This window comes from Ornithodoros turicata, chromosome 1, assembly GCF_037126465.1.
Source record: "Ornithodoros turicata isolate Travis chromosome 1, ASM3712646v1, whole genome shotgun sequence".
NCBI lineage: Eukaryota > Metazoa > Arthropoda > Arachnida > Ixodida > Argasidae > Ornithodoros > Ornithodoros turicata.
In genome coordinates this window covers 152216096-152243103 of record NC_088201.1, presented here as the reverse complement: position 1 = coordinate 152243103, position 27008 = coordinate 152216096, and the positions used below count along the sequence as shown (strand labels likewise).

The following is a 27008-nucleotide window of genomic DNA, read 5'->3' as shown; positions in this document are numbered from 1 at the left end:
TGAAAAATTCTATGAGAAAGCCTGTGAGAATCTGGGCGATAATCCTATATAATTTCTCTTACGATTCTGTGACATGTTTCTTGTGATAATTCCTGTAGGATTTTTCAATAGGGAGGTTGTCAGAGCCATTGGTAAAATCTGTCCCCAGAAATGTTGAGGCATGAAAACGGACGCTCACGGGACGAATAAATTTTCTAGCTCGAACGAACTCTACATGAAGCCATCAAGGTCAGGTACAGGAAAGGGGACGTCATAAAAGCGACCTTCTCCCGAGTACTTCACCACGTTACAGAAATTTTCATTCTGATGCGAATCTGATCGATCATGTAAGAGTTTCACAAAAAAGGTAAAAATACAGGACGGTTACGATTGCCTAACGCAAATATCAGCCGTTTCTGTTGTGTGTGGATGTTGACACTTTTATTCGTGATAGATTCACAACTACTTTAGCGTGAGGAGCACTGCCTTGTGATCTGTGAAGCGATTGGTGATGTGTAGAGCTGGGATTAGCGGGACGAAAATGGTACTAAAATCGGGACACAAGCGGGTCAGGAAACGCCGAAAAATCGGGACACTTTTCGGGACAATGCACCCATATCCGAGTATGTCAAGACTGCTTATACTAGCTTTAAATTATGTTAACTTGCTTTGCATAACCGAAACGGGCCCTTACACGAGAGAAGAATAAGGAGAAGCAGACACAGAAGAGGAGGAGATAAGAAGAGGAGGGTTTTGTGATACAGAGAAAGCGATTCTCGATGCCTTCCCGTCAATAGCTGCTGCTGTAAAAAGCTCAAATCAAAATGTAGCAGCGAGGGTGCTGGAATATATGTGGGCTAAGACGCCGCGCAGCTAAAATTGCGGGAGCTTTAAAGCACGTTGGTACAACGTGTTCTGCACAATCTGTACGTACACTCCAGCGCTTAGTGTAATATATTGCCAAATGAATTAAGCATTACCCAAATATTCCTCTAGTTCGTGTTGTTTTCTTCTGAAGTGATCGTCTCAAAGTCCACATGATATATTTCGCATGTTGAAGGCGCGTGTGATTTGTGTCGCATGACGCTTTATAGAACTGGTGAGTTTCAGTGGATGTGATGGTTAAGGACGCAACCGTTGTGCTTAGTGTTCGCCACGTCCAACGGAAGTCTTCGTGAGAGGGAAATGAGGCACTGACGTCAATCGCCTCCACATGCGCTTTCCATTTCTTATCAGAGGCAGCAAAACCTGGCAACTCACACACACGCTCCCTATATTAGGATCACACATAAAGCCTCGTGCGTTACCACAACGACATCCGTCATCACTGCTGAGTGCAATATTCCTCGATTGGTAAGATCGCTTACTTTAATCTCCGAGATATCTGTCGTTTAATTCAACTGTGGTAGCGTCTTGATATAAATGCCATTTATAGGATGCAGGGACGTTTGCATAACTTTGAGCGCGCAAGCACAGCGAGTTAGACTTGTCTGCATATAGAACAGAAATCCTGCCTATAGGAATCGTTTTCGAATTTTCGGTGCGAAGGCTTTGCCAAAGAGTTTTCATAAGTTGACACCGGATGGAACCAGTCAGAGCGGTACGTGGCGTGGCGGGGAAGGCCTTAATAAAGAACTGTACGGGCAGCTGGCAAAGAAAACCAAGTATTTTTTGAAGGAATTGAGGGTTTATGAAGTCCTCGTCCGTCCTATTTTGTACAGATCTCGCTGTACATTGCATAACAGACAAATACCAACATGGCTATTGGCGCGTTGAAGAGAACAGCTAAAACGCGGTATTTATTTTGTCGAAAACAAATCGCAAAATCGACGAATGCAGCTGCAGTACCATACAGTGTCATTTCCCAATAGCTTTCGTCAGGCAAGGCCTGCTCCGAAACACGGGTCTGCTTATGACCTAGGCGGTGAAAAAGCCCAGGCTCTTCTGTACCCTCGCGATATTTTATGTATAATAAGTAAATACCCGAATAATGCAGTACCGAATATATTTAAAGACGAAATATTTTTCGATGTTGTAGAGCGCGATTTACCTGCAGTATATTAGATATGAAGTGGATGAGTACTCCAGCAAGGTACGTTTATCAAGTAACAAGTGGACGTCATGAAAATCCATGTCTGCGAGAGACAGTAATATTTACCGTTGTCCAAATTTATCTTCTATAGGAGTTTTGCCTGCCCTCGAATAAGTCAGCAAAATGAAGGTGTTCGCTACTGCATTTGTGGCTGCCGTTTTATTGGGTAAGGTTGCACACTGTACCTCCTCCTTTGCTTCACCGTTACTCAGCCGACAATTTCGACACAGTTGTGTATAATTCCACTTGAGGTTCCACCCAACTGCAGTTATGGCTATGGAAAGAAAATAGTAATGAGACTTGAGAATTTGAGAATTTCTGCTAATTAAATCGGTCGAGGTAGCACGATCCCCAATAGCGCCATGGTTGACTCATTTCACTTCGCTAGTGTACCGATAACGTTTGAAGGACCTGATCAATACCATAATATCAGATCCAATACGTCTCGTGATTACTCTGATTTCTCTGCAGTAGTGATCTGCAGTTTCGCAATTCAGAAAGGCAATATAGCGGCATCTCCAGCATAAAAACAAGCAACGTAAAAAGAAAGAAAAACGAACTACTCTGTCGTACCTGTGCAAATGCGCGTTTACATAATAGTTAAGTAGTTAGCGCCAGAGAGTTGCTATTGGTCAAGTTGCTGCTGGGTAGTTTCATTTTAAATCGAACAACGTGTGAAAGTCGTATTTTTTAATTCGCCCAGAAAAAATATATGTTAGAGGACACCTCAAACGACGCAAATCGCGCCACATGCGATGCTCGTACGTGTAGTAGTTTCCGCGTAGAAGATGGGGAAAGCCTGAGGCTGCTTGAGCACGCTTTCTTCTGGACCGACTTTGACGGGATCTAGCACCGCTAATTTTATGTCTAGGAACTGGAGTTTTTTTGTGATTATAGGCTGCACCATAGACACTGTCGACACTCACCCACAGAACTCTGAGAGCCATAAATTTTCTGTTAAAAAAGGCGAAACTTGGCGTAAACGTTCAAAAAGGCCAAACTTTGTTACCAATTTGCTTCATGACGGAACCTCTCAGAACATCGTGCTTAGAGCCATTCGATAGGACATTGAAAGGGCTTTCGTGCTGTATAGAGCTCATTTTTCTCAGTCCAGTTATTTTTGTGTTATTAGCTTGAGAATCACACATAGTAGGCGAAAGTTGCCAATGTTGAATCTGAATTTTCTCAAAAATGCCATCTTCGATTTTCTTGATTATTTTTGAAAAGGCGGCGTCATGTCTGTACTTTAGACGACAAGTGAGACAATATTTTATTTTTGCCTGAGAGACGCACAGCGATTTTTTTTTTTTGTCAGGCAGGGTGCACGAGGCTGCGGCCTTGGGCGCCCCACCCACGAGCACGCGACTTTCAACCTCTTCTTTGCTACAGGTGTCCCGCTGACGGAGAAATCAATGACCACACTGCGTGAGCTTGTTGTAGTGTCCCCGGAGCATCACTTTACGTTTACCCAATAGCCTCCCTGTTCCGTCAGGCTCATTCAAACCGTGGGAGAGTACATGAGTTGCCTGTGCTTCCTTGACGAGAAGCCAGAGTTCGACGAACATGCCGACAAAGCACTGAGAAGAAACGAAGCGCTTCGTAGAGATATTTATCCACTGGTAACATCTTAGCTTTTGTTTCAGGTTGCCACCAGTCCCCCAGGAAGTGTGAAAGTCACATCCTTTTCATTGGTAAAAGAACGAAAAACGGAAGTTTCGAACAACGTAAAATGTGCACATTGCGAGATCCCTGCAGGTGGTGGCTGCCACCATTGAATTAGCATCATCCGATAGCTTTACACATGTCCTTTCACATGATATAAAGCAAATGGGTCCAAGCGCATGGATGCCAGAAGGACTACTGAAGACCACACCGAGGGTTTAAGGTACCTACTGCTACCGGAAACGAGGGATTTTAGTTGTGCGTTGTTGTGTCGGAAATTTTGATTCCCACGGTGACACTGACACATCTCGGTGAGGGCGAACGTGCAGCAACTGTCATCACAGCGGTCTTACGGGTTTTGTACCACTCGTCGTGGTTCCGAAATAACGCTACGGAGCATAAAACTAATTAAAGCTAGCATGGACACCTTCGGAACTATCACTTATTGCGCCCAAGTTAAGAGGCGACTGCAACCACGCGACCACAAATTTGTATTCTCAGGTGTTGCAACTTTCTGTCCCCTGTGGCCGTAGTTCTGCCTTCTTAATATTAACTTGCACGACAGCCTCATAGCATGCGTATGTGCATTGCCTCAAGCACATGTGCGGGAGAATAGGGGATATGCGCACGTGCGTATACGCACACGTCGTGCGTGCGACTCCCATGAAAGTGCGTAATAGCAAATTCAAGTCGCCCACGAAAGTATTGCCCTGCGTCTCCAAAGAAAAAAATAAACATACGTACCATAAGTGCAAAATAAGTACATAATGCAACATCTGGGCATTAAATTACAAAGCAAAGACTACGAAGCAAAACGCGCTCGTAAACATACGAAAAGCGCCTTTGTGTGGAAAAATCGCTCCGCGGAAAGGTAGCCCTACGTCTCAATCAAAAAGAGATCAGGTACTTTACCAGCAGCGCAAAGTACCGGCATAATTCTGCCCCTGTGGAATAAATCGTGAAAAATATTCCGGCTTTTTAGAACTAATTAAGATCGAACATGCAAAATTTTCGCGTACCACTCGTGGTTTTGCGATACCAGGCGGACAAAGAATGCTCTTGAACCCAGTCACTCTATATCATGTGAAAGGTCATGTCTAAAGCTACCGGATGATGCTAATCCAATGGTGGCAAATACCACCTGCAGGGGTCTCGCAATGGGCACATTTTACGTTTTTCGAAACTTTCGGTTTTCGTTCTTTTACCAATGAAAAGGATGTGCCTTTCACACTGCCTGAGGGACTGGCGGCAACCTGAAACAAAAGCTAAGATGTTACCAGTGGATAAAGATCTCTACGAAGCGCTTCGTTTCTTCTCAGTGCTTTGTCGGCATGCTCGTCGAACTGGGGCTTCTCGTCAAGGGCGCACAGGCAACTCATGTACTATCCCACGGTTTGAATGAGCCTGACGGAACTGAGAGACCATTGGGTAAACGTAAAGTGATGCTCCGGGGACACTACAACAAGCTCACGCAGTGTGGTCATTGATTTCTCCGTCAACGGGACACATGTAGCAAAGAAGAGGTTGAAGGTCGCGTGCTCGTGGGTGGAGCGCGCAAGGCCGCAGCCTCGTGCACCCTGCCTGACAAAAAAAAAATCGCTGCGCGTCTCTCAGGCAAAAATAAAAGATTGTCTCACTTGGCGTCTAAAGTAGAGACATGACGCCACCTTTTGAAAAATAATCAAGGAAATCGAAGATGGCATTTTTGAGAAAATTGAGATGCAACATTGGAAACTTTCGCCTACCATGTGTGATTCTGAAGCTAATAACACAAAAACAGCTGGGCTCAGAAAAATGAATTCTATACAGCACGAAAGCTCTTTCAACGTCCTATCGAATGGGACTAAGCTCAATGTTCTCAGAGGTTCCGTCATGAAGCAAATTGGTAACAAAGTTTGGCCTTTTTGAACGTTTACGCCAAGTTTGGCATTTTTTAACAAAAAAATCTGTGGCGCTCAGAGTTCTGTGGGTGGCTGTCGACAGTGTTTATGGTGCAGCCTATAATCACAAAAATCCTCCGGTCCCTAGACATAAAGTCAGCGGTGCTAGATCCCGTCAAAATCGGTCCAGAAGAAAGCGCGCCCAAGCAGCCTCCGACTTTCCCCCTCTCCTACGCGGGAACTACTCCACGCACGAGCGTCGCACGTGGCGCGATTTGCGTCGTTTGAACTGTCGTCTAGCATATATTTTTTCTGGTCGAATTAAAAAGTACGACTTTCACACGTTGTTCGATTTAAAATGAAACTACCCCGCACAGATTTTGGCTTTACATCCTTAAATATTTTGCAACTTGATTGGGCAGGGCACCAAATTATTGCGAGCCCTCGGTGACTCATTCAATAGCGTGTTCGCCTTCTGATCCCGAGATCGCGGGTTCGAACCCGGCCAAGAACGCCAGCAACTTAGTGGCAGGGTATAAGTTGCTTAGACACGCCGTCTTCCGCGAGGGACGTTAAATACGGGGTGCAGTGTGATAAGCTTTCATCGCACGTTAAAGAAGCCTCAGGTGGGCAAAAGCAATCCACAGGCCGACTGCTGTGGCGTCGCTCATTATCTCAGTTGTCTCGCGACATAAACACCCAAGTATTATTAAGTTATTGCGAACATATCACGTAGAATTAAAATTTTTCGCACGGGATGAAACATTATATGACACGACTCGTGATGACTTATCGTGATTGCAGAGTACACCTTCAGTATGCCATTCTATGGGAAAGCAGGAGCATGTACAGGGTCATTTTTCGCGATCTCGCATATTTCCCTCTTTCGCTGGACTCGGTATAACTGTAATCTGTCCGGCTACGAAACATTTAGTCACTCTCGCCTCTGTTCATTCTTCTGTTTTTATGTCCTTACTCACTACCAGGTACATTAGGCGCCGTTCCTGCATCCTTGGATTGCTCGGATGAGATCGTTGTGCCTGCTCTAGAAGCTTGTAAACAGGAAATGACTGCGAATTCTTTATTGAAACCTCTGTGGCTCCCAGAGGACGCACCCGCCCCACTCGATTCAAACAACGCTACCCATCATCGTGCTTTTTGCTGGTATGTGTACATGAGACAGATCCAAACCTGAACTTCAGTGCGAAATGCTGTGCAATTCCGCACGAAAACAAAATATCTTATCAATGCATCTGAGTTCAATCCTGTTGTGGTGCAACGAAGCAATGTAGTTGGAAGACTAAGCTACTTGAATATGTCGGATGATCTCTACAGTATTTATTGCTACACTGATACCCGTGCTACTTTTTGCCTGTTTCCTTGTAAAACCAGCTCGACGTTCGTGTGGTTAGAGCGCTGAAAACGAGATTCGGCGGTGCATATTGAATAAGATGATGCAAATGAGGCTAACTACGCGAGGCCAATTCAGTGAAAGGCTGCTACAAAATCCCTTCATTGATTTGAGGTTTCTTGAGTGAAGTCAGGGTCAGCCACTAGTGATGACCATATGTTGACAGCTGGGAAAGCGCGCTTTCCGCTTATGAAATATAATTCACCAGTACTATGTTTCACGTAGCGCTACTCAGGTGGGCTCCAGCTGCATTAGAAGACACCTAGGAGCAAGGTGCCCTGTCCTTGTCGCAGAGGTGGAACGCACGGCGAACGAAGATCTCAAGCGTATCTTCCCAGACCAGACTTGCGATCTCACCCCGTGCTAAGTGCTGATCAGCGCATATCCTGCGTGGTAAAGCCAGACATATATACAAGGGGGATATCTTCGAGGCAGGAAGAATAAACAACTTGAAAACCAAGCGTGTGATTTGAATTTCAATGACACACTCATGCACGAATGTAAGCAACTTGACTTTTGTGAGTAACTAATATTGTGCAACCGAGGTGGTGTACCGTAGAAAGAGGCAACATGTCCTTTGGTTTGAGGAACACACAAAACGAAGCACAAGATAATAATAATAATAATAATAATGTTTTGTTGGTGCCCAAGAACGGTCGTGACGACCCTAATGTCGGCGCACAGAGATACAATACAATTCACTACAAATAGACACAATATACATACAAATACAGTAATACAATATGCACTAACAACAAGACACGATCTACGTGGTCACACACACACTCAAAAATACAAAAGAGAGTGTACATGAAGAAAAGAAGAAAAAAAATACATGACTTGAATTAAAAACAGTGGGCACGGCGACACGGCAACGAACATGGCATTAATCAAACGATTATTCTTTGTAATTCAGGTCTCTTCATACCTGGCATTCCGTTCGGGCCACGCGTGCATTCCGGTAGACGATAAGCCGGGTGGCGGATACGTAACAGTGAAGTGGGAACAAGTTCCTGTTTTTCGACATACGCCAAAAACAGTTTTACTACCTGTCGACGTGAATTTGTTGGTGGTCCCAGCAGCTGGTGTGAACGACGATGGATGGCGTTACACTGCTCTGGAAGGTTCTTTTCCGAGTACGTCACCGTCATCGACATTATCTCATTCACTTCCTATAAAAGGGGATCCACGGGACTGTATCTTCAGTGGGCACGGCGACACGGCAACGAACATGGCATTAATCAAACGATTATTCTTTGTAATTCAGGTTGGTAATGCTCTTTCCTCTATCTGTAGTAATAGTCTGTGCCTTGTAGTGTTGCCGTGCCCAAGGAGATGTTGTACCATTGTCTATGATTGTTATCATGTATTTAAGTTATTGATCTGTGGTGATGTCGAGACAAACCCTGGCCCCGTTGTGGAGGAGATGCTCGAGAAGCTGCTCCGCGGCCAAGGTGAAATTAAAAATGAAATAAATGAAATCGTTGAACCCCGGAAATCACATGAAGTGCTTGAAAAAAGAGTGAGCTTGATTGATGACCGGCTTACACGTTGCGAAAAATCTCTTGAGAGTATAGACAGCGAACATAGGAAATGCAATGCACTGCAGGAAACAATTAAGCAATTGAAAGAGACAGTCAAGAAACAACAAGAAAGGCTTAACGACATTGAAGACTACAGCAGGCGATCTAACCTCATAGTTCATGGTATACCTGAAGTGACTGGTGAAAGTGTGGACGAGTTAAAAACCAAGGTTATACGTGAAGTCTTTAGTGAGAGGTTTGGAATCCACTGTAAGTCTGTTGCACGTATACATCGCCTAAGTAGACCTGGCAAATTGAGACCCGTAATCTTATTCTTTCAAGATTATACTGAGAAATAGGAAGTACTCAGGAATGCGAAAAAAATGAAAGGTACAAATATATTTGTGCGAAGTTTTTTGTTTATTTTGAAATGAAATGATTATTTCATTTCAAATGATTATTTTGAAATGAAATTTATTTTGAAAATGAAATGACCCTACTTAAGACAAAGAACAGGGTCGGCAAGTGACACGACGTAAATAGTGAATAATTTAGCGTTGTTTGCCTAAATTCACAAAGTATTGTAAATAAATTACACAATTGGAACATGTTCTGTTGTGCTATGACCCGCATGTAGCTATTATCACTGAAACTTGGTTAAAGCCAGAAATACAAGATAAGGATGATTTTCCACCTTCGTACACTGTTTACAGACGGGATAGACAGTCAAGGGGCGGTGGTGTTGCAATCCTGGTCAAAAATGACATACCAAGCATTGCGTTAGATTGTATTGATAATCACGAGAGTGTGTGCTGTAAGTTAAATTCCGGGGACATGCCTTGGTATTGATAGGGGTGTATAGGCCACCAGGGGCAGGGTCTAAATTTTTACGAGATTTGTATGATGACGTCTGTCAACGTCAGCATCACAAACTTGTGCTTGCGGGCGATTTTAACATGGGGAACGTAGACTGGTTACCGTTAACGTCGACTGGTGGTAACGCTTTAGATTCTGAAATCCTTTTTGATATGATGTTTGCTTGTAACTTAAATCAACTAGTTCAGCATCCTACACGGGTGACTAATACGATATCCTCCATTCTTGACCTCATATTTTACACTAACGATATAGGTGATTGTTCGGCGAGGGTTTATCCTGGTATATCTGACCGTGGATTAGTTCACTCTACTTATCAGTTGCAGCGTTTGGAGACGTCAAATGGAAAGAGATATGTAACTATTAAAGATTATAACAACGCAGATGATATTGCAGTGACACAGTACCTGAATGAAGTGTTTCTCACCTTTACTGACACTGACGTGAATGGCTTATGGAAGAAATTTAAGGAGTCATGTTATTTTTGCTTAGAGAGATTTATACCTAGCAGGAACAAAAGAGTCAGCAGAAACAATCCTTGGATTAGCCGTGAAATAATTCATTTGAAGCGTAAACTGAAACGTCTGAGCCGACGACGAAATTGTGATAGCGACGTCATTAGGCATCTTAAAACGACTCAATACGAAAAGCTTAGCGGTGCGAAGCAGCTCTTTTACTCGAATACCTTACCAAGGTTCGCGAGGGAGTCTCCACAAAAATTTTGGAATTACTTGGCACAAGGAAAGCACTCGGTCAGCGAAATTAAACATGATGGCACGATAATTACGGACCTGACGAGTATAGCTCAGCATTTTAACCAGTACTTCCAAAGTGTTTTCACGTCGGGGTCAGGAACAGTGTTTGTGCCTGATAAAGAAAATGAAGTTACTGATATTGAGATAACATACCAGGGTGTGCTATCTATGTTATTGAATTTGAATGTAAAAAAGTCAGTTGGACCAGATGGAATACCCCTCGCCTTTTTGAGAAGGTACGCAGAGTGCGTGGCAAAATTTTTAACTGAAGTCTTCAAAGTATCTCTGTCCGGTTGTAACATTCCTGATGAGTGGAGGACTTCGCGTGTTGTTCCAGTTTTTAAAAAGGGTGACCAGTCACTTATGAGCAACTACCGTCCTATATCGCTGACCTGCATCCCCTGTAAACTTATAGAACATGTAGTGTCCCGAAACTTGATAAGTTTTCTTGAGGCAAATAATATTCTTACGCCATGTCAGCACGGTTTTTGACGGGGCTTGTCTACAATTACTCAATTAGTAATTACTGTTCATCATTTCGCAAAGATTCTAGACAAAGCGGGACAGGTTGACGTGATATATCTAGATTATGCAAAAGCTTTTGATAAGGTGTCTCATGGTAAACTTCTGCTTAAGTTACAGCGTCTTGGTATACCAGTAAACCTCTTACGCTGGATTGATGCCTACTTATCTCATCGTAGACAATATGTAGAAATTGAAAAGAACCGATCCGAAATTTCAGATGTGACTTCAGGGGTCCTACAAGGGTCAGTTTTGGGCCCATTGTTGTTCTTGATTTATATCAATGATCTGGCAGACTTCCTAGGTTCAGAAGTATCGCTGCGCATGTTTGCGGACGATTGTGTCATATACACTGCAATCGATTCCAGTAGCATAGGTGGGCATTTTGGTGAAACCTCACTCGCCCTCACCCTCACGGCCCTCACGGGCACATGGCCTCACTCGCCCTCACCCTCACCGCCCTCACGAGCACATGCCCTCACTCGCCCTCACCCTCACGGCCCTCATAGGCATATGCCCTCAATCGCCCTCACCCTCACGGCCCTTATGGGCACATGCCCTCACTCGCCCTCACCTTCACGGCCCTCACGGGCACATGCCCTCACTCGCCCTCATCCCACGGCACTCACAAACGCAAGCCCTCACCCATGAGGGTCTTACCCTCATAAGGTCTCCGGTGAGTGCACTCATGGGGTTGTGCCCCTCATGAGACCTCCTGTGAGATCACTCATGAGGCCTGAGGAGTGTGAGGTCAGTATGAGGGCATCCAGAAATGAGGTCAAATGACGCATACCAGACGTGCACAAATTATGAAGGGGGGGATATGTTTATTGAGAAAAAAAAACAAGGAAAGGTTAGTCAGGCAAAGGCCGACTTGCTATTCCTTTCGTAAAGAGGAACGGAAAAGGAAAGGGGACGAAAAGATAGGAAGAAAACGAAAACAGGAAAGAAGGCGGCAAGAAAGAAAACGAAAAAAAAACGAAAGAAAGAAAGCGAAAAAAAAAGGAGAAAACGAAATAGAGGAGAGAAAACGAAAAAATAGAGAGAAAACGAAAAAAGGAAAGAAAAGAAAAAAGGAAAGAAACGAAAAAAAAGAAGAAACGAAAAAAAAAAGAAAGAAACGAAAAAAGGAAAGAAAACGGAATACACACAGACAGATACACAAAAGGGCCTTAGAGGCTGGTCGAGAGACCGGTTGCACGGAGAAAGCTCAAGAGGGCAGTCGTAACTGCCCCCTGGTTGTGCAGGACCGGGCCGAGCAGGGTAGCCAAAGAGACGTTAGGGTAGCCAAGTTGTCGCAAGTGGCGTTGGAGGACGAGTCTTTCTGGGAGGTACCGGTTGCAGGATAGGAGGTAGTGCTCGATGTCGGCTTCCACATAACAAGTTGTGCAATCGGGGGAGTTCGTCTGGCGCATTTTATGCAGGAGTGAGGGTGTCCGTGCAACATTCATTCGAAGGCGGCGGAGGAGTGATTCTTCAGCTCTATTGCAGCGGCAGGCAATAGTGAAGTCCTGCATGGGGTCAATGAGGCGTACGAAATGGTGATATGAGGTAGAGTCCGCTCGGAACTGCCGGGTACGGACATAACGCCACCGACGAATGTGCAGGGAGCAGACAGACATCGTTAGGGGCAGAGGGGTGGCAGGAAGAGCTCTGTTAGATGTTGCGTCTCTTGCTATTGTGTCTGCGCGGGTGTTACCCAAAAGGCCTACGTGTCCCGGGATCCATTGAAGCGTCACAGAATGGCCAGTTACCGCAAGTTGTGTCAGAGCTTGTAGTATGAGCGTGTGGAGAGTGCATATGGTGCTGGGGCGAAACGAGAGCAGCAAATCCAGTGAAGCCTTGCTGTCAGTCAGAACAACCCACTGTGCAGCCGGCAGACCGAGCAGGTGCTGTAGAGCAGAGAGGATACCGAGGAGTTCCGCTTCCATAGAAGATTGATTGATTTTAAAAGAAAAAAATGAAGACATTGGGTATGGGAGGGCAACGGCTTGCTGAAAGTCACTATCAGGGATATAAAATGCAGCACCCGAGCTGTCTGCCGTGACTGAGCCGTCCGTGTATACCTGGCGATGATTCTGATACGTGGAGTGCAAACAATGGAGAGCGAGTTGGAGGGCTACAGGTGCGGGAGTGTCACGCTTGCACTGAAGACCAGGGATGGTGGAGCAGATATCAGGACGCGCAAGGGTCCACATTGCTGGCGCATATGTGGGAGTGGTTGGGGAGGGAGGAAGATGATCGTTCAGGCGGGCGATGGTCTTGCCGAAAGCTGAGTCAGGGCATTCGTCGTCAATATGGCAAAGATAGTGGTGAGGGTGACTGGTTAGATAGCGAGAATATACTCGAAGTGTATCAGCATCCCGCAGAAGAGGGACAGGAGTCTCCCGTGCTTCAGCAAGCGTGCCGTAAGTCTCTGATGTTCGTGGTACTCCCAGACAAATGCGAAGGCCGCGGGCTTGGATGTTAAGGAGCTCGCGCTCCTGTGTTTGGCTGAGGGCATGCAAGATAGGGAGGCTGTAGCGTAGTGTCCCCAACACGAGGGCCTGATGGACGCGATGAAGATCAGAGCAGGACGGGCCCCAGGACGCACCAGCGATACGTCTGAGGACGTGAACTGAGGCAGTCGCCTTTGTGGTAATCATCTTCACATGGCGGGACCAAGTTAGGTCGCGATCAAGTATAACACCTAGGTATCGGCATGAAGTGGCGAAAGTCAGAGGGGAGCCGTCAAGGTAGAGCGGATACCTGCGGAAGCACTTGCGCGAGAACGCCATTGCAACAGTCTTCGCCGGCGACACTGTTAGGCCACGGGAGGCAAGATAGGTGGTAATCACATGTAGAGAGCTTTGCAGTCGGCGCTGGATCGTGTCTCGACGGGTTGCAGAAGTCCAGATGCAGATGTCGTCGGCGTATATTGTGATGGATGTATGAGCAGGGATCAACGGGGTAAGGGAAGCCATGATAAGGTTAAAGAGGAGGGGGCTAAGGACACTGCCCTGCGGGACCCCACGGGTCACGTGGTGCTTGGTGGTGTCACCACCAGCGGTGCGCACGAAGAGATAACGGCCTGATAAGAAGTCTTGTATCCATCGCAGGGGGCAGCCGCCAACTTGAGCCGCAGTAAGAGCGTCAAGGACGGCAGCATGGTAAACACTGTCGTAGGCTTTCTTTACGTCGAGGAACACAGCGGCAGTCAATAATCCCTCTGCTTTGGCTTGTTGTACCTGACTGACTAGGTTGATGACACAGTCCAGCGCTGATCGGCCCGGGCGGAATCCCGCCATCACTTCCGGGAAATACTCAGCAGTCTCAAGGAACCAGCTGAGACGTGTGAAAATCATGCGTTCAAGTGTCTTCCCTATACAGCTGGTGAGGGCAATGGGACGAAAAGAGTCAATGTGATGCGGCGATTGGCCCAGTTTGAGTATGGGAACCACCATGGCCGTCTTCCAATTTTCTGGGACTTGTCCGGTACACCAACTCTCATTGAGAAGCCGCAGGAGGTGCAAGCGGCCCGATAGGGGAAGGTGCCAAAGGGCCTTATAGGTAACCTGATCTGCGCCAGGTGAGGTGTGCAGGGGAGCGGCTGCAAGTGCAGTTTCGAGTTCAGAGAGGGTGAAGAGCGTGTCCAGGACAGGATGACATGGCGCGTGGACTGGGACTGCAGGCGTTACTGAGCTAGGCGTGCTGGTGGTAAGTCTTGCGCAATAATCTTCGGCAATTTGTAGTTCAGGCTGTGATGTACAAAGGGACAGGGAGCGGAACGGATTCCGCTGAGATACAGGGGAGGAGAGGCCTCGTAGTACTCCCCATATCCGAGAGAGTGGTGTACGAGGATATAAAGAGGACGTGAACCTGCGCCAATGGTCCCGCGCAAGCTGACGCAGATGACGCCCAATAACTTTCTGAACGCGCCGGGCTTCGAGGCGGTCAGGAGCGTGAAAAGTGCGTCGGGCACGGCGTTCCGCGCGACGACGAAGAGCACGAAGCCGCTCGTACTTAGCATCGACGGCAGAGAAGCACACCGGGACACGGGAGCAGTTAGTAGCAGCCTGCGCAGCACCTGCTACAGTACGAGCAAAATCCTGCTGGTTTCCCAGTGCATCGTTTGACGAAGCTGACTCCAGTGTGGCCTGATAGAGCTGCCAGTTGGTTCGCTTGACGGAACGTGATGTAGCCGGCTGACGCGATCGTCGGATGCCGATAAGTACGGGCAAATGATCGCTTCCAAGGGTGTCGGCATCTACTCCCCATGTGAAAAGACGAGCCACTGATGTTGACACAGCGGTAAGATCAAGACATGAGGAGAGGTATGTGGCTTGAAGAAATGTTGGGGAACCGTCGTTTAATATACTTAGAGCTCTGTCGGCGAAGAGGTCCGCAAGGCGCTGTCCTCTTGCGTCGGTGCGTGTGCTACCCCAGACGGCATTATGCGCGTTGAAATCGCCACAAAGCACAAGCGGCGACGGGAGGCTGGCAATAAGTGTGTCCAATTCAGCAATGTCGTAGGGAACACCAGGGGGCAAGTAAAGGGAGACAACCGTGAGGTCAAGGGAGCCTAGACGAACGGAGCAGGCCACGTAGTCACCAGTCCCCTGCGTGCGCACTGTCCGGCGGACTACGGGGATGTCAGACCGGACGAAAAGCGCTACACGACTTGTTCGTCCTCGGGGTTCAGAAAGGAAGGTAAGGTAATTCGAGAGCCGAAAATCTTCTGTGATACCGCATTCGGAGACGCAGAGCAAGGGGAATTTGTGCCGCCATGTGAACTGGCGAAATTCAGGCGTCTTCGACTGGAGACTTCGAGCATTCCATTGAAAAATAGTCGTGTGGCGATAAGGGGCTGTTGGAGGAAGTGGCGGGTGATTAGCCATTCACAGGTGGAGAGGGAAGATGACGCAGAAGAGGCTCAAGTGCTAGTACTGCTTGAACAGCCGGTAGATCTCCCGAAGCAGGTATTTGTTGGACAATGGCGCGCAGTGCAGTGAACATCATAGCGATTATTGCGCCAAAGGAGGGATCCTCTTTCTCAGGTCGAGCTCGGCACGCCTTAGGTGATCGCGGGAGGCTGTCTTGAGGCGCCGGTTTTCCAGCTGGCTCTTGAGTCTTGACAGCAGAAGCAAAGGTCTTTAACGGTCTCGGGGGACGGTGCGTCGGCTGCTCGGCGCTACACGGAAGCCGTGGGAAGTGGGCTTCTCCAGGGGGAGGACGCCGCGAAGGCAAGGTTGCTGCACTCAGGACACGTCGTCGGTTCGCAGCGACTGCGGCCTTGGCAACTCTACAAGCACGGTAAGTCGCGGTATGCTGTCCACCACAGTTGGCGCACTTCGGCTCTCGTCGGGCCAGACATTGTTTGAAATCATGCGGTCCCGAACACACTTTACATCGCTGGGAGCCTCGGCAATTCCTGGCATAATGTCCGTATTTCTGGCAGTTAAAGCACTGAACCGGGGGGTCAATATACTCCGAGACTGGATAGTAAGCGAAGCCAAGTTGTAGCTTGGCAGGGAGCACGCGGCCAGGCTCAAAAGTGAGAAGAACACTTGACTTAACGATAACTTAATTACGAAGGCATTGATGATATGGTCCCAGCGACACAACTACCGGCTGTGTGCAGCTGATGTGCACGTATTTAGCAATTTCGACTACGTCGCGCTGAGAACACAGCAAAGCGTTCTGACCTGACTGATTACTTGGTGATATGGTTCCAGCGACCCAACTAACGGCCGTGTGCACTTTAAAGGAGTGGTGTGCACGATTTAGCAATTTCGTCTACGTCGCGCTGAGAACACAGCAAAGCGTCCTGAGCTGACTGATTATTATTAATATTATTGTCTTTATTTACTCATGCAAAAATACATGAATACTGAGGGCCTGGCAAAAAGCAGCAAAGCTGCTTGACAGAGGCCAAGGACCCTAGTGACAATGCGGCAGTTGCAATGGAGAGTTGCGGATGCACAGAAACAAGGCAAGCATAGAGGAGCACTACGTACAGAAAAAATATACAATGCAATAAAACAATACGGTGCACACAGCACAAACTACCTAACAGATATTCGACTAGAATACACTATAGAAAGAAAAATACATTGCAAGGACAACGATGTCATACCCACATACAAGGATCGTAACATTTGCGACATTATACATAAGTTATTATGTTCAATCTATTGCTTGGCCAGGAAGTAAGTTTTTAATTGATTGAGTGACACGTGTTTAGCCTCCAGCACCATGTTGGCTGTTCCAGCAAGTGTTACTGTTAATGATTGTGTGCCGTAGGACGTGCGATAAGAGGGTATTATCCATTTGTTGGCTTCACGAGTGGGATAAATATGGGCGCATTTCATTAGGTTCGGCAGGGAAAGAAAATATTCATTGTTATATTTTAATGCTCTTTGGTAAAATTTACAGACCATGAACGGGTAAAGTTGTGACATTTTCAGTATGTTGAATTTGGAAAAGAGGTTGTCTGTGTAGGCATCATACGGAACATTTGCAACTGCGCGAATAGCTCTTTTTTTGCAGCAGAATCTGTGTATTTGGCCACGTTGTGTTATCCCAAACTAGGTGACAATAATTAATATCTGACATAACTAGAGAATTATATATCAATAGCTTCACTGATGTAGGGAGGTAGGAGCGATTCTTCGTCAAGACACCGATCGCCTTTGATATTTCATTTCTCACTTCCATGACGTGCTCATTGCATGTTAACGTCTCGGAAAACGTCACACCAAGAATTTTTACAGACCTGGATAAATTGATAACGTTGTTATTCATACTGATTGTTAAGGCGGCATGGCAAGTTTTGTTTTTGGGTCTGAATAACACGTCGCGCTGGGAACACAGCAAAGCGTCCTGAGCTGACTGATTACTTGGTGATATGGTTCCAGCGACCCAACTGCTGGCTGTGTGCACTTTAAAGGACTGGTGTGCACGTATTTAGCAATTTCGTCTACGCCGCGCTGGGAACACAGCAAAGCGTCCTCAGCTGGCTGATTACTTAGTGATATGGTTCCAGTGACACAACTACCGGCAGGGTGCACTTTAAAGGGCTGGTTTGCCGGTTTTTAGCAATTTCGTCTACGTCGCGCTGGGAACACAACAAAGCCTCCTGAGCTGACTGATTACTTCGTGATATGGTTCCAGCTGCCCAACTACCGGCAGGGTGCACTTTGCCGTCCGTCCGTAGACGAAAATGCTAAAAACGGGAACACCAGCCCTTTAAAGTGCACCCTGCCGCTAGATGGGTCACTGGAACCATATCACCAACTAATCCGTCAACTCAGGACGCTTGGCTGTGTTCCCAGCGACGTAGACGAAACTGCAAAGAACGAGCACATCGGCCCTTTAAAGTACACACTGCGTATAGTTGGGTCGCTGGAACCATATCACCAACTAATCCGTCAGCTCAGGACGCTTGGCCGTGTTCCCAGCGCGACGTAGACGAAACTGCTAAAGACGGGCACACCAGCCCTTTAAGGTGCACACTGCGTGTAGTTGGGTCGCTGGAACCATATCACCAACTAATCCGTCAGCTCAGGACGCTTGGCTGTGTTCCCAGCGCGACGTAGACGAAACCACTAAAAACGGGCACACCAGCCCTTTAAAGTGCACACAGCGTGTAGTTGGATCGCTGGAACCATATCACTAACTAATCCGTCAGCTCAGGACGCTTGGCTGTGTTCCAGGCGCGACGTAGACGAAACCGCTAAAAACGGGCACACCAGCCCTTCAAAGTGCACACTGCGTGTAGTTGGGTCGCTGGAACCATATCACCAACTAATCCGTCAGCTCAGGACGCTTGACTGTGTTCCCAGCGCGACGTAGACGAAACCGCTAAAAACGGGCACACCAGCCCTTTAAAGTGCACACTGCGTGTAGTTGGGTCGCTGGAACCATATCACCAACTAATCCGTCAGCTCAGGACGCTTGGCTGTGTTCCCAGTGCGACGTAGACGAAACCGCTAGAAACGGGCACACCAGCAATTTAAAGTGCACACTGCGTGTAGTTGGGTCGCTGGAACCATATCACCAACTAATCCGTCAGCTCAGGACGCTTGACTGTGTTCCCAGCGCGACGTAGACGAAATTGCAAAAAAAACGAGAACACCAGCCCTTTAAAGTGCACCCTGCCGGTAGCTGGGTCGCTGGAACCATATCACTAGTGCCTTCATAATTTGCCCACGTCTCGTAAGCGTCATTTGACCTCATTTCTGAATGCACTCATACGGACCTCACACGCCTCAGGCCTCACCAGTGACTTCACTCACACAGAATTGGCGCCCCTCAGACCTCATGAGTGCACTCACAGGAGGTCCCATGAGGGGCAAAACCTCATGAGTGCACTCACAGCAGACTTTGTGAGGGTAAGACCTCATGCGTACACTCACAGGAGACCTCATGAGGGTAAGAACCTCATGAGTGCCCTCACGGATGGCCTAATCGCGGGCTTGCCCTCACTCACCCTCACCTGAAAGGCGTGAGGTGAGGGTCAGGAGCACTCATGAGGGCCCTCATGAGTGAGTTCGCCCAGCTATGCCCAGTAGTGATCAACAGCGGTTGAACCATGCATTATCTATGGTGAAATCATGGTGTGACACATGGGACATGATGATTAACATTGACAAAACTGTCTCCATGACCGTTACGAGTAAAAAGCATCCCTTGGAGTTTGCATACGCAATTGATGGAACTGTCCTTGCTAAAGTAAATCACTACAAATATCTAGGGGTCGCAATTACCAGTGATTTGAAGTGGTCTAGACACATTGACAAGATAACTTCGATAGCTCGCCAAAAACTTGGTGTCTTTAGAAGGCGTCTGAAGCATACAACTGTGGATTTAAAGCTATTAGCTTATAAGACAATTATTCTTCCATCCCTAGACTATGCTAATATTGTATGGGATCCCTATGTTAAAAAGGATGTAGAGAAACTTGAAAAGCTACAGAAACTAGCGCTTAGATTTATATATAACCGATACGAGAGAGGAGTCTCGGTAACTGATCTATTGCGTAGGTCTAGACTTCCAGTACTGAAGCACCGACGTAAACTTGCTCGGCTTGTGTTTATGCGGTCTCTCTATTTCGGGAGATTAGGCATTAGTCCATCCAGTTATATTTGTCCATTGACCTCGAGGACAACAAGACATTCCCATCAACATTCATTAACACCTATCTTTGCCCGCACTAATAGATATAAATACTCTTTCTTTCCTCGGACTATTGAGGACTGGAACAATTTACCACCTTGCGCGTTCGCCTCTGATGATGCCTTCTCAACAGCAATCAGTGCTACATTTTAAAAGTCGAATTGCAGAGCTTATATACTATGTTATGATGTAGTTCGATGTTGCCAATGTATACCTTCAACATCTTGTATTCACTCCTGCATGGGCCCTTTAAGGCCTGCAGTATAGTTGAAAATAAATAAAATAAAATAAATAAAAACGAGAAAAGAGCACGCGCACATTGTAATGGGAGAAACACATGCACTCGCACTGCAACAAAAGGGAAATTATCTGAAAAAGTCAAAGAAAAGAAATCTCCGAAAAATGAGAAGAGATATGACACCTAAATGATGTACATGATGCTGAAAAAATATCAAAAGAAGAAGGGAGCGAGTTAAACAAGATTTGGCATCGTGTAAGGGGGTCATTAGGACAGCAGTGGTTGACATAGAACGTTGGGGGTTTCCGCAGAGTAGCACGCGGGAGACAAAAATTTAGGCGGCCTAACAGAAAAGGCGAATCAAATATTGAGTGCACACATTTATGAAGAAAGATCATTTCATGAACGTGGCGGCGGTTAACAAGAGGAAGCAAGTGCAGGTAATTTGAAAGCTTGTCATAGTCATACGATAAAAATGCGGGGACATTCCGCAAGAAACGATAGTGAATAATATGAAGTGCCCTCTTTTGCACAGCTTCAGGACGTTTGATATCGGTGGCACATAAAGAATTCCATGCTACTGACGCATATTCAAGCCTGGGAAGGACGCAAGCTTTGTAGAGAGTAAGAAATAGCGTGTGAGAAGAAAACATTTTACAGCTGTAGGTGAGTAAACCAAGCATACGCAGAGCAGCAGAAGGAATTGCTCTCACATGCTCATGAAATTGAAGCTTCGCATCAAAGACAACACCGAGATCACGAATGCCGTCGACTCGGGCTATTTCGCCATCACAAAAGTACTGAAATCGGGTTACTTGAGACTTGCGCGTGAATGAGATAACTTTGGTTTTTGACTTGTTGATTTTGAGGAAATTAGAAGTACACCAAGAAATAACACTGTAAACATCCTCCTGAAGCAGTAAGCAATCAGAAGGCCAGGTCATGCTTTTCATTATTTTGAAGTCATCAGTATACTGTAGCATGGTGGAATGTTTAACACAAGATACAAGATCATTAATAAAAATATCAAACAGTAGAGGACCGAGATTTGACCCTTGGGGTACACCAGACGTAGAAACATAGGTATCAGAGCAAGATCCGGACACACACACAGAGTATAAGCGATGCCGTAAGTACGAGGCAAGGAAACATACAAGAGAGTCAGAAACACCATATAAACCAAGCTTACGAAGGAGTAGATCATGGTTCATTAAGCCAAATGCTTTCGAGACGTCAAAATAGATTACATCCATCTGACCACAAGATAGAACCGCTGGGGAACAGACTGACATGAATGATACAAGATTTGTGACTGTTGTTGAGGGTCTGGGGGAAACGGAGAGCGGAACAACGTTGGGTCCCGCAAGCCCGGCGCAGAGGCAGTCAAGGATAGAAATAAAGTTATACCAATATGTTTTTCCAACTTCTTCACATTTCTTTCCAGCCGCTGCCACTGCTTCTGGTTTGAAAGGAGAACGAGGCGATCATCATTTCTGTGGCGGTGCGCTGCAGCAGTCTGTCTCAGAGCAGGGGAGAGGGCAAAGTTTATTTATTTACACAATGCTGCAGGCGACTAGGGCCCTAGGAAGAGTGCATTCGCTGTTCAAATGTACACAAAATAACAACTACGAAAAAAAGTAAACAAAAAAAAACAGGGGATGACACAAATGCAATTAAATTATATCCGTTACATACGGATGAAATATTAAATATGCTCCAAGTGGTCAACATAAGTATTCAGGCTACACGGGGATATTCAGTACGTCCTACGGTATCTCTTTCCAATCTTCGATGGATCTTACAAAAATTGAGCTCTTGACTCTGTTAGTACGATCGTGTATGGACGTTATTTCAAGTTCATGGGTGTGTCTTGGTTAAATACTTCTCGAGGAGTATGCCTAACTTGTGGTTGTAGAGTAGGCACAGAAATTTAAGTTTTCATTTAACCTAAGTTTAAGTCTTCAAACAGGACATCTATGTAAACGAAGAATAGCGGGGGCCCTAATACTGCGCCTTGAGGAATTCCGAACGTATAAGGAGCATAACAATACACCATATATATGATCTAATTGCATGCTGCCGGTCAAGTATGCTTGAGAGAAATTTTAAGAGGAGCTAGTTGTGGGGAGCCTTGTGGAAAGCTTTGGTGCTGTCAAGAAAAATTGCGCCTACCTTCCCTCCTTTACCTAGAACTAAAGCAAATTCCGCCTGAATTCATGTTGAAACTCTGACAGAATGTTGTGTTCGTGTAAAAATTATGTTAGAGATTTGGCTACTACGTGTTCCAAATATCCACGTGTGACAGATGTTAAAGATATGGGGCGGTAATTCTGAATGTATCACCAGTCTCCTTTCTTGAATACTGGTATTACTCGTGCAACTCGCCAGTCGACTGGGACCGCATTATACGTGAGGGAAGTCCGGAATATTAACATAAAAAAACTTGCCAGAGCATAAGCATATCTACGTAAAAATATGTTTGAGTTCTTGATATCCAAATTCAGCAGCATGAAAGTACGCCAGAATACCTCTACCATGGGTGGGATATCCATATCACTATCACTGAAAACACTCTGGAAATATCCATTAAGTATATCCGCTACAGTTTGTTTATCAGTTATGATGATATCGTAACGTGTAATCTGTTCGGTACGCTTTTTGTTATCGGAAAAATGGTGGCAGAATTTTGCGGGCTTTGTTCTCCTAAAGTGGAAAGTCGGTTGACAAAAAAAACTTCTTTCGATTGTCGCAACTTCGCGTGTAAGGTCGCTTGAAGCTGAGAAAGAACGTTTCTGTCAGCATTCCGCCTTTTACGTTATCTTTTTAGTTTATGTTTTAGGTGTATTATTTCTTTCGTGATCCACTGATTCTTCTGTCCCACTCGCTTCTTTCTGTTAGGTATGAAGTTGTTAGACAACAGAAACGGTGCGCTTGAAAGTTGTACCATATTGCATTAATGTCAGCGCCTGAGAATTCTTCTTGTGTCTGATTTAAGTACTCAACAACCATGATACACTTCTGCTACATTGTAATTTTTCTCAATGATATGTTTACGCGGCATTGTATCATTTTGGCTATTCACTGTACACTGTAGATACGGTAGTTTGTGTGTCCGATATTTCTACAACGGTAGAAACTGAAACGCTCTTAATAGAATTGCTATAATGAAGACGAGTCTAACAAGGACGAGCACGTATTCCTTACTCTAATAGGTTCGTTAACGGTCTGTGTTATGTCATAAGCGAATGCAATCTCCACAAGGATTTCGGAACTCTGTACTTCCCAGGGTACTGGCTTGCCACCCCTAGGAGCGTTGAAGTCAATTCCTCCAAAGTTAAAATTACGAACAATCAAAACTTTTTCGCTTCGATGCTGGTTCACATAATCACATCATTCTTGCAAAAATTGCTGGGATGACTTTGGAGGCCTATATACTCCAATTATTACAAAGGCATTACCTGAATCATTTATTTTTCAGCACATACTTTCATGCACAACAATTTGCTGTGGTGTAAATGACTCAATTCCGTCCTTCACCAAGATGACAACACTACCTCCTCTAGATACACTGCGTCTGCTATAAATCTTGCAAGATGGTTGAAATACAGTGATTATAGCAACATGGGGATAATACCATTGCAAGACATGGTCAAGTTTCTCGCATTTGTACGCAATACTCTCAGCATTGAGACATACAAAACGAAGGTCTTTCTCATTCTCATGCTGTCACTTAGATTTTTAGGAAGGTGATTTTACTGCAGTACACGCATTTTTGTGGCCATCCCAAACGTATAAGGCATAACCAACCTTCAGTTTGTCATGAATCAGCTTTTACTTTGCATCCATTTTTCTTTTCCTCGACGGCACTATGCCATAAACCCTCTCTTTTACTAAGTGTTTCTGGTGAAATCTCATATCTAATGTAGAACTTGCCTTCCTTCAATTTGTACGAGTTTTTCATTACGATTTCTTTTTCCGTAAATTCCTGGAACTAAAGAACAACCGGCCGATCGCCTCTTGGCCTTCCAAGCGGTGGATTCTACTAAGATACTTGCGTGTTGCTCCAAGCGCCTCTTCGAACAGCTCTTTAATAACTTTGTTTTTCAAATCGTCAGTTGACTCTGTACTACTTTCTGATATGGCGTGCACAATCAGGTTTGAACTCCGGGATCTGTCTTCAAGGGCGACTAGCTTACCGTCATGACCCTTGCAAACAACAAACAACGATAAGCACCCAAAAACCGCAGTGTTCGCAAACATGCATTTATGCATATCACATGCAGATGAGGCAGATGCAGAGGCAGTACATGCAGATGTGCGCATGTAATGTGCATGCAAAGAAATATTGCGGTACCGTGCGTTGTACACCATGGAAAGTCGTGCATCCTGTTCCTTAAAAGGACTTAAGACTCCGCAACTGAAAGAGGCATTTAGTCTACATCCTGTTTCCTGAAGCCCTGCGTGTAGCTGTGATAGTCGAAACTCGACAAGTGATATCTGAACGTACACTGTACATCCTGTTTGTGAAAGCCTAACATAAAACTCATTAACGCTTCCTCTTAGGGGGTCACGTACGGAAATGTGATAGCCGAACCCGGCAAACCATACTTAGGCATAATGATGTAATGGCAGCTGTTATGGATGGCGAATTCTGGATTTTGATTTTCGTCACGAAACAACGAAGCGAAGAGGAGAACGTGGACTGTGCAGTCACGCGGAACGCATTCGAACAGATTCACTCTGTATTTTTTTACGTCGAAAAGGGGAAAAAAGAAACACTGTCAAGGAGCCCGCGAAGAGGGAATCACACACGTAACATGAAGAACGGTTAGGAGCAACTAATATTTATTCGAACAAGAACTTTCGTGCAAGAGACTGCACTTCTTCAGGTTACACAACTAAGTGCGACACGACTATATATACCAAGTGAACAGATACAATAAAACAGGTTTCCAGAACTAAGTAAACACAAAACAACCAGACAGTAATACAATGCATCACGTGAGCAACCGTCATATAAGAATCAGGAAAGAGAAAGTGTACGGGTAAATGAGACATTCGGAGAATTGGGGTTCAAAAGATTTGGTGGTGAAAAAACAGGGGCACAGGTGGATGTCTAGCCGTGTAGGAGGGGAACACATCTTTTGTTGAACTGCGTGGGAAGGTACGGGTGACCTTATGGGCTGAAGGGAAAATGGAGCTAAGAATGCTAAGAACAGAAGGTGAATGAAGTAGCTTAGCTGGATGATGGGTTGAACAACTGCAGAGGACCGCCATGAACGTTTAGTCCCCGTGGTTTTAAAGAAGAAAATTTAGAAATGAAGAAGGACTCGCGATTTTTGCGTTTGCAATCGGTGGTGTAGCCAGATTCCAGAATTGCAATGGACAGGTGTGTATCCATGTCGTGCCCGGGAAGATTAAAATGTATAGCAACGGGAGTGGAGCGATTATTGACAATGTCGGATTTATGACCTTAAAACCTCTGACGCATGGTGTTGGAGGTTTAACCAATGTACTGAACACTGCATTTCATACACGTTATTAGATAACAAATGTTAAAGGAGTTACAGTGCAAAGATTGTTTAATTTGAAAGGTGTAGTTGTTTATGGTACTGGAGACCGAGGTGCAGGTAGAAATAAGATTACAAATTTGGAAGCGTGTGCCATTGCAGGGACCCGAACCAGGTGTTGTAGTACGGCGCAAACGCGAAGAAGTAAGGATATTACGGATATTCCTTGACCTGCGGAATGTAACAATGGGGGCAGAAGGAAATAGTTCTTTCAATTTTTCGTCACTGTGTAGAATGTTAAGATGGCGCTGGAAAATAGTTTTCGTGTTACGAAGGGCTTTGTTGTAGGTGGTCACGAAAGTAATATTTCTGTGTTCTTCGTTAGGTTGGCTGGAAAGAAGTACCTCTCTGTCCAGCGAGCATGATTTGGTGAAAGCATTTTCAATTAGATTGCTGGGATAGTTACGCTTTCTGAAATCAGCAGACATTTCGTGAGCGCGTCTGTGGAAATCGTCGGTATTGGAACATATGCGCTTGAGCCGTGTGAACTGCCCAAAAGGAATATTTCTTTTCTGGACATTGGGGGTGATAACTATTAAAATGAAGATACTGGCGTCTATCGGTTGGTTTCTTATAAAGGTCGGTGACTAGTTTTCCAGACCGAATGGAGACAGTGACATCAAGAAAATTGATTGAAACATTGGAATAGTTGCAGGTGAATTGGATAGTGCTATGCAAGGAGTTGAAGTGTTCAAAGAAAGACAACAAGGAAGAGTTGTCACCTGGCCACACAACAAAAATGTCGTCGATGTACCTCAGGAAAATGAGCGGCTGTACGGGGAAGGATTCAAGGGCCCTCTTTTCAAATTGACCCATGAAGAGGTTTGCATAGTTAGGTGACACGCGGGATCCCATCGCTGCGCCATGTACTTGGATAAAATGTCTGCCATTAAACTCAAAGTTATTATACTTTAGGACCAATTCAAGTAGTGGGATGACCGCAGAAGTGTGGAGGATGTCGGAGGGAAAAGAAAGGAGAAAGGATTCCACTGCGTTCAGGTCCTCATCGTGTGGATGTTAGTATACAATGATTTTACGTCCATGGTTACCAGTGTCATATTGGTCAGATCTGAGAACTGGTTGTTGATAGAATTAATTTTAAGAGGAAAATCATTTGTGTCTTTGACGTATGAAGGAAGTAGCGGAGGTACATGTTTTATACAATGGTCTATCAGAAGGGAAATCTTTTCTGTTGGTGTGTGAATGCCTGATATTATAGGCCTGCCAGGGTTATTTTCCTTGTGGACTTTTATAAGGGGATAAAATGAACCAGGATTAACGTTTTTAGGCTTGATGAATTCTGCTATGTGGCGTGGAATTAAATTGTCATTAGCGAGTGCGGAA

General features: G+C 45.6%; 2 long non-coding RNA genes across 2 annotated transcripts in view; both read left to right on the top strand.

Annotated features, from left to right (window-relative positions):
* The first annotated feature begins 1224 nt into the window (after positions 1-1224).
* Positions 1225-7484, top strand: LOC135371155 (uncharacterized). Its single transcript, XR_010415523.1, has 4 exons — positions 1225-1332; positions 2163-2237; positions 6600-6777; positions 7250-7484. It is a non-coding gene; the product is annotated as an uncharacterized LOC135371155 (long non-coding RNA).
* A 736-nt stretch (positions 7485-8220) lies between these two features.
* LOC135371152 (uncharacterized) overlaps positions 8221-27008 on the top strand; it is a 31188-nt gene continuing 12400 nt past the window's right edge. The window contains exon 1 of the long non-coding RNA XR_010415522.1: positions 8221-8291. This is a non-coding gene — a long non-coding RNA (uncharacterized LOC135371152). The remainder of the gene's footprint in view (positions 8292-27008) is intronic.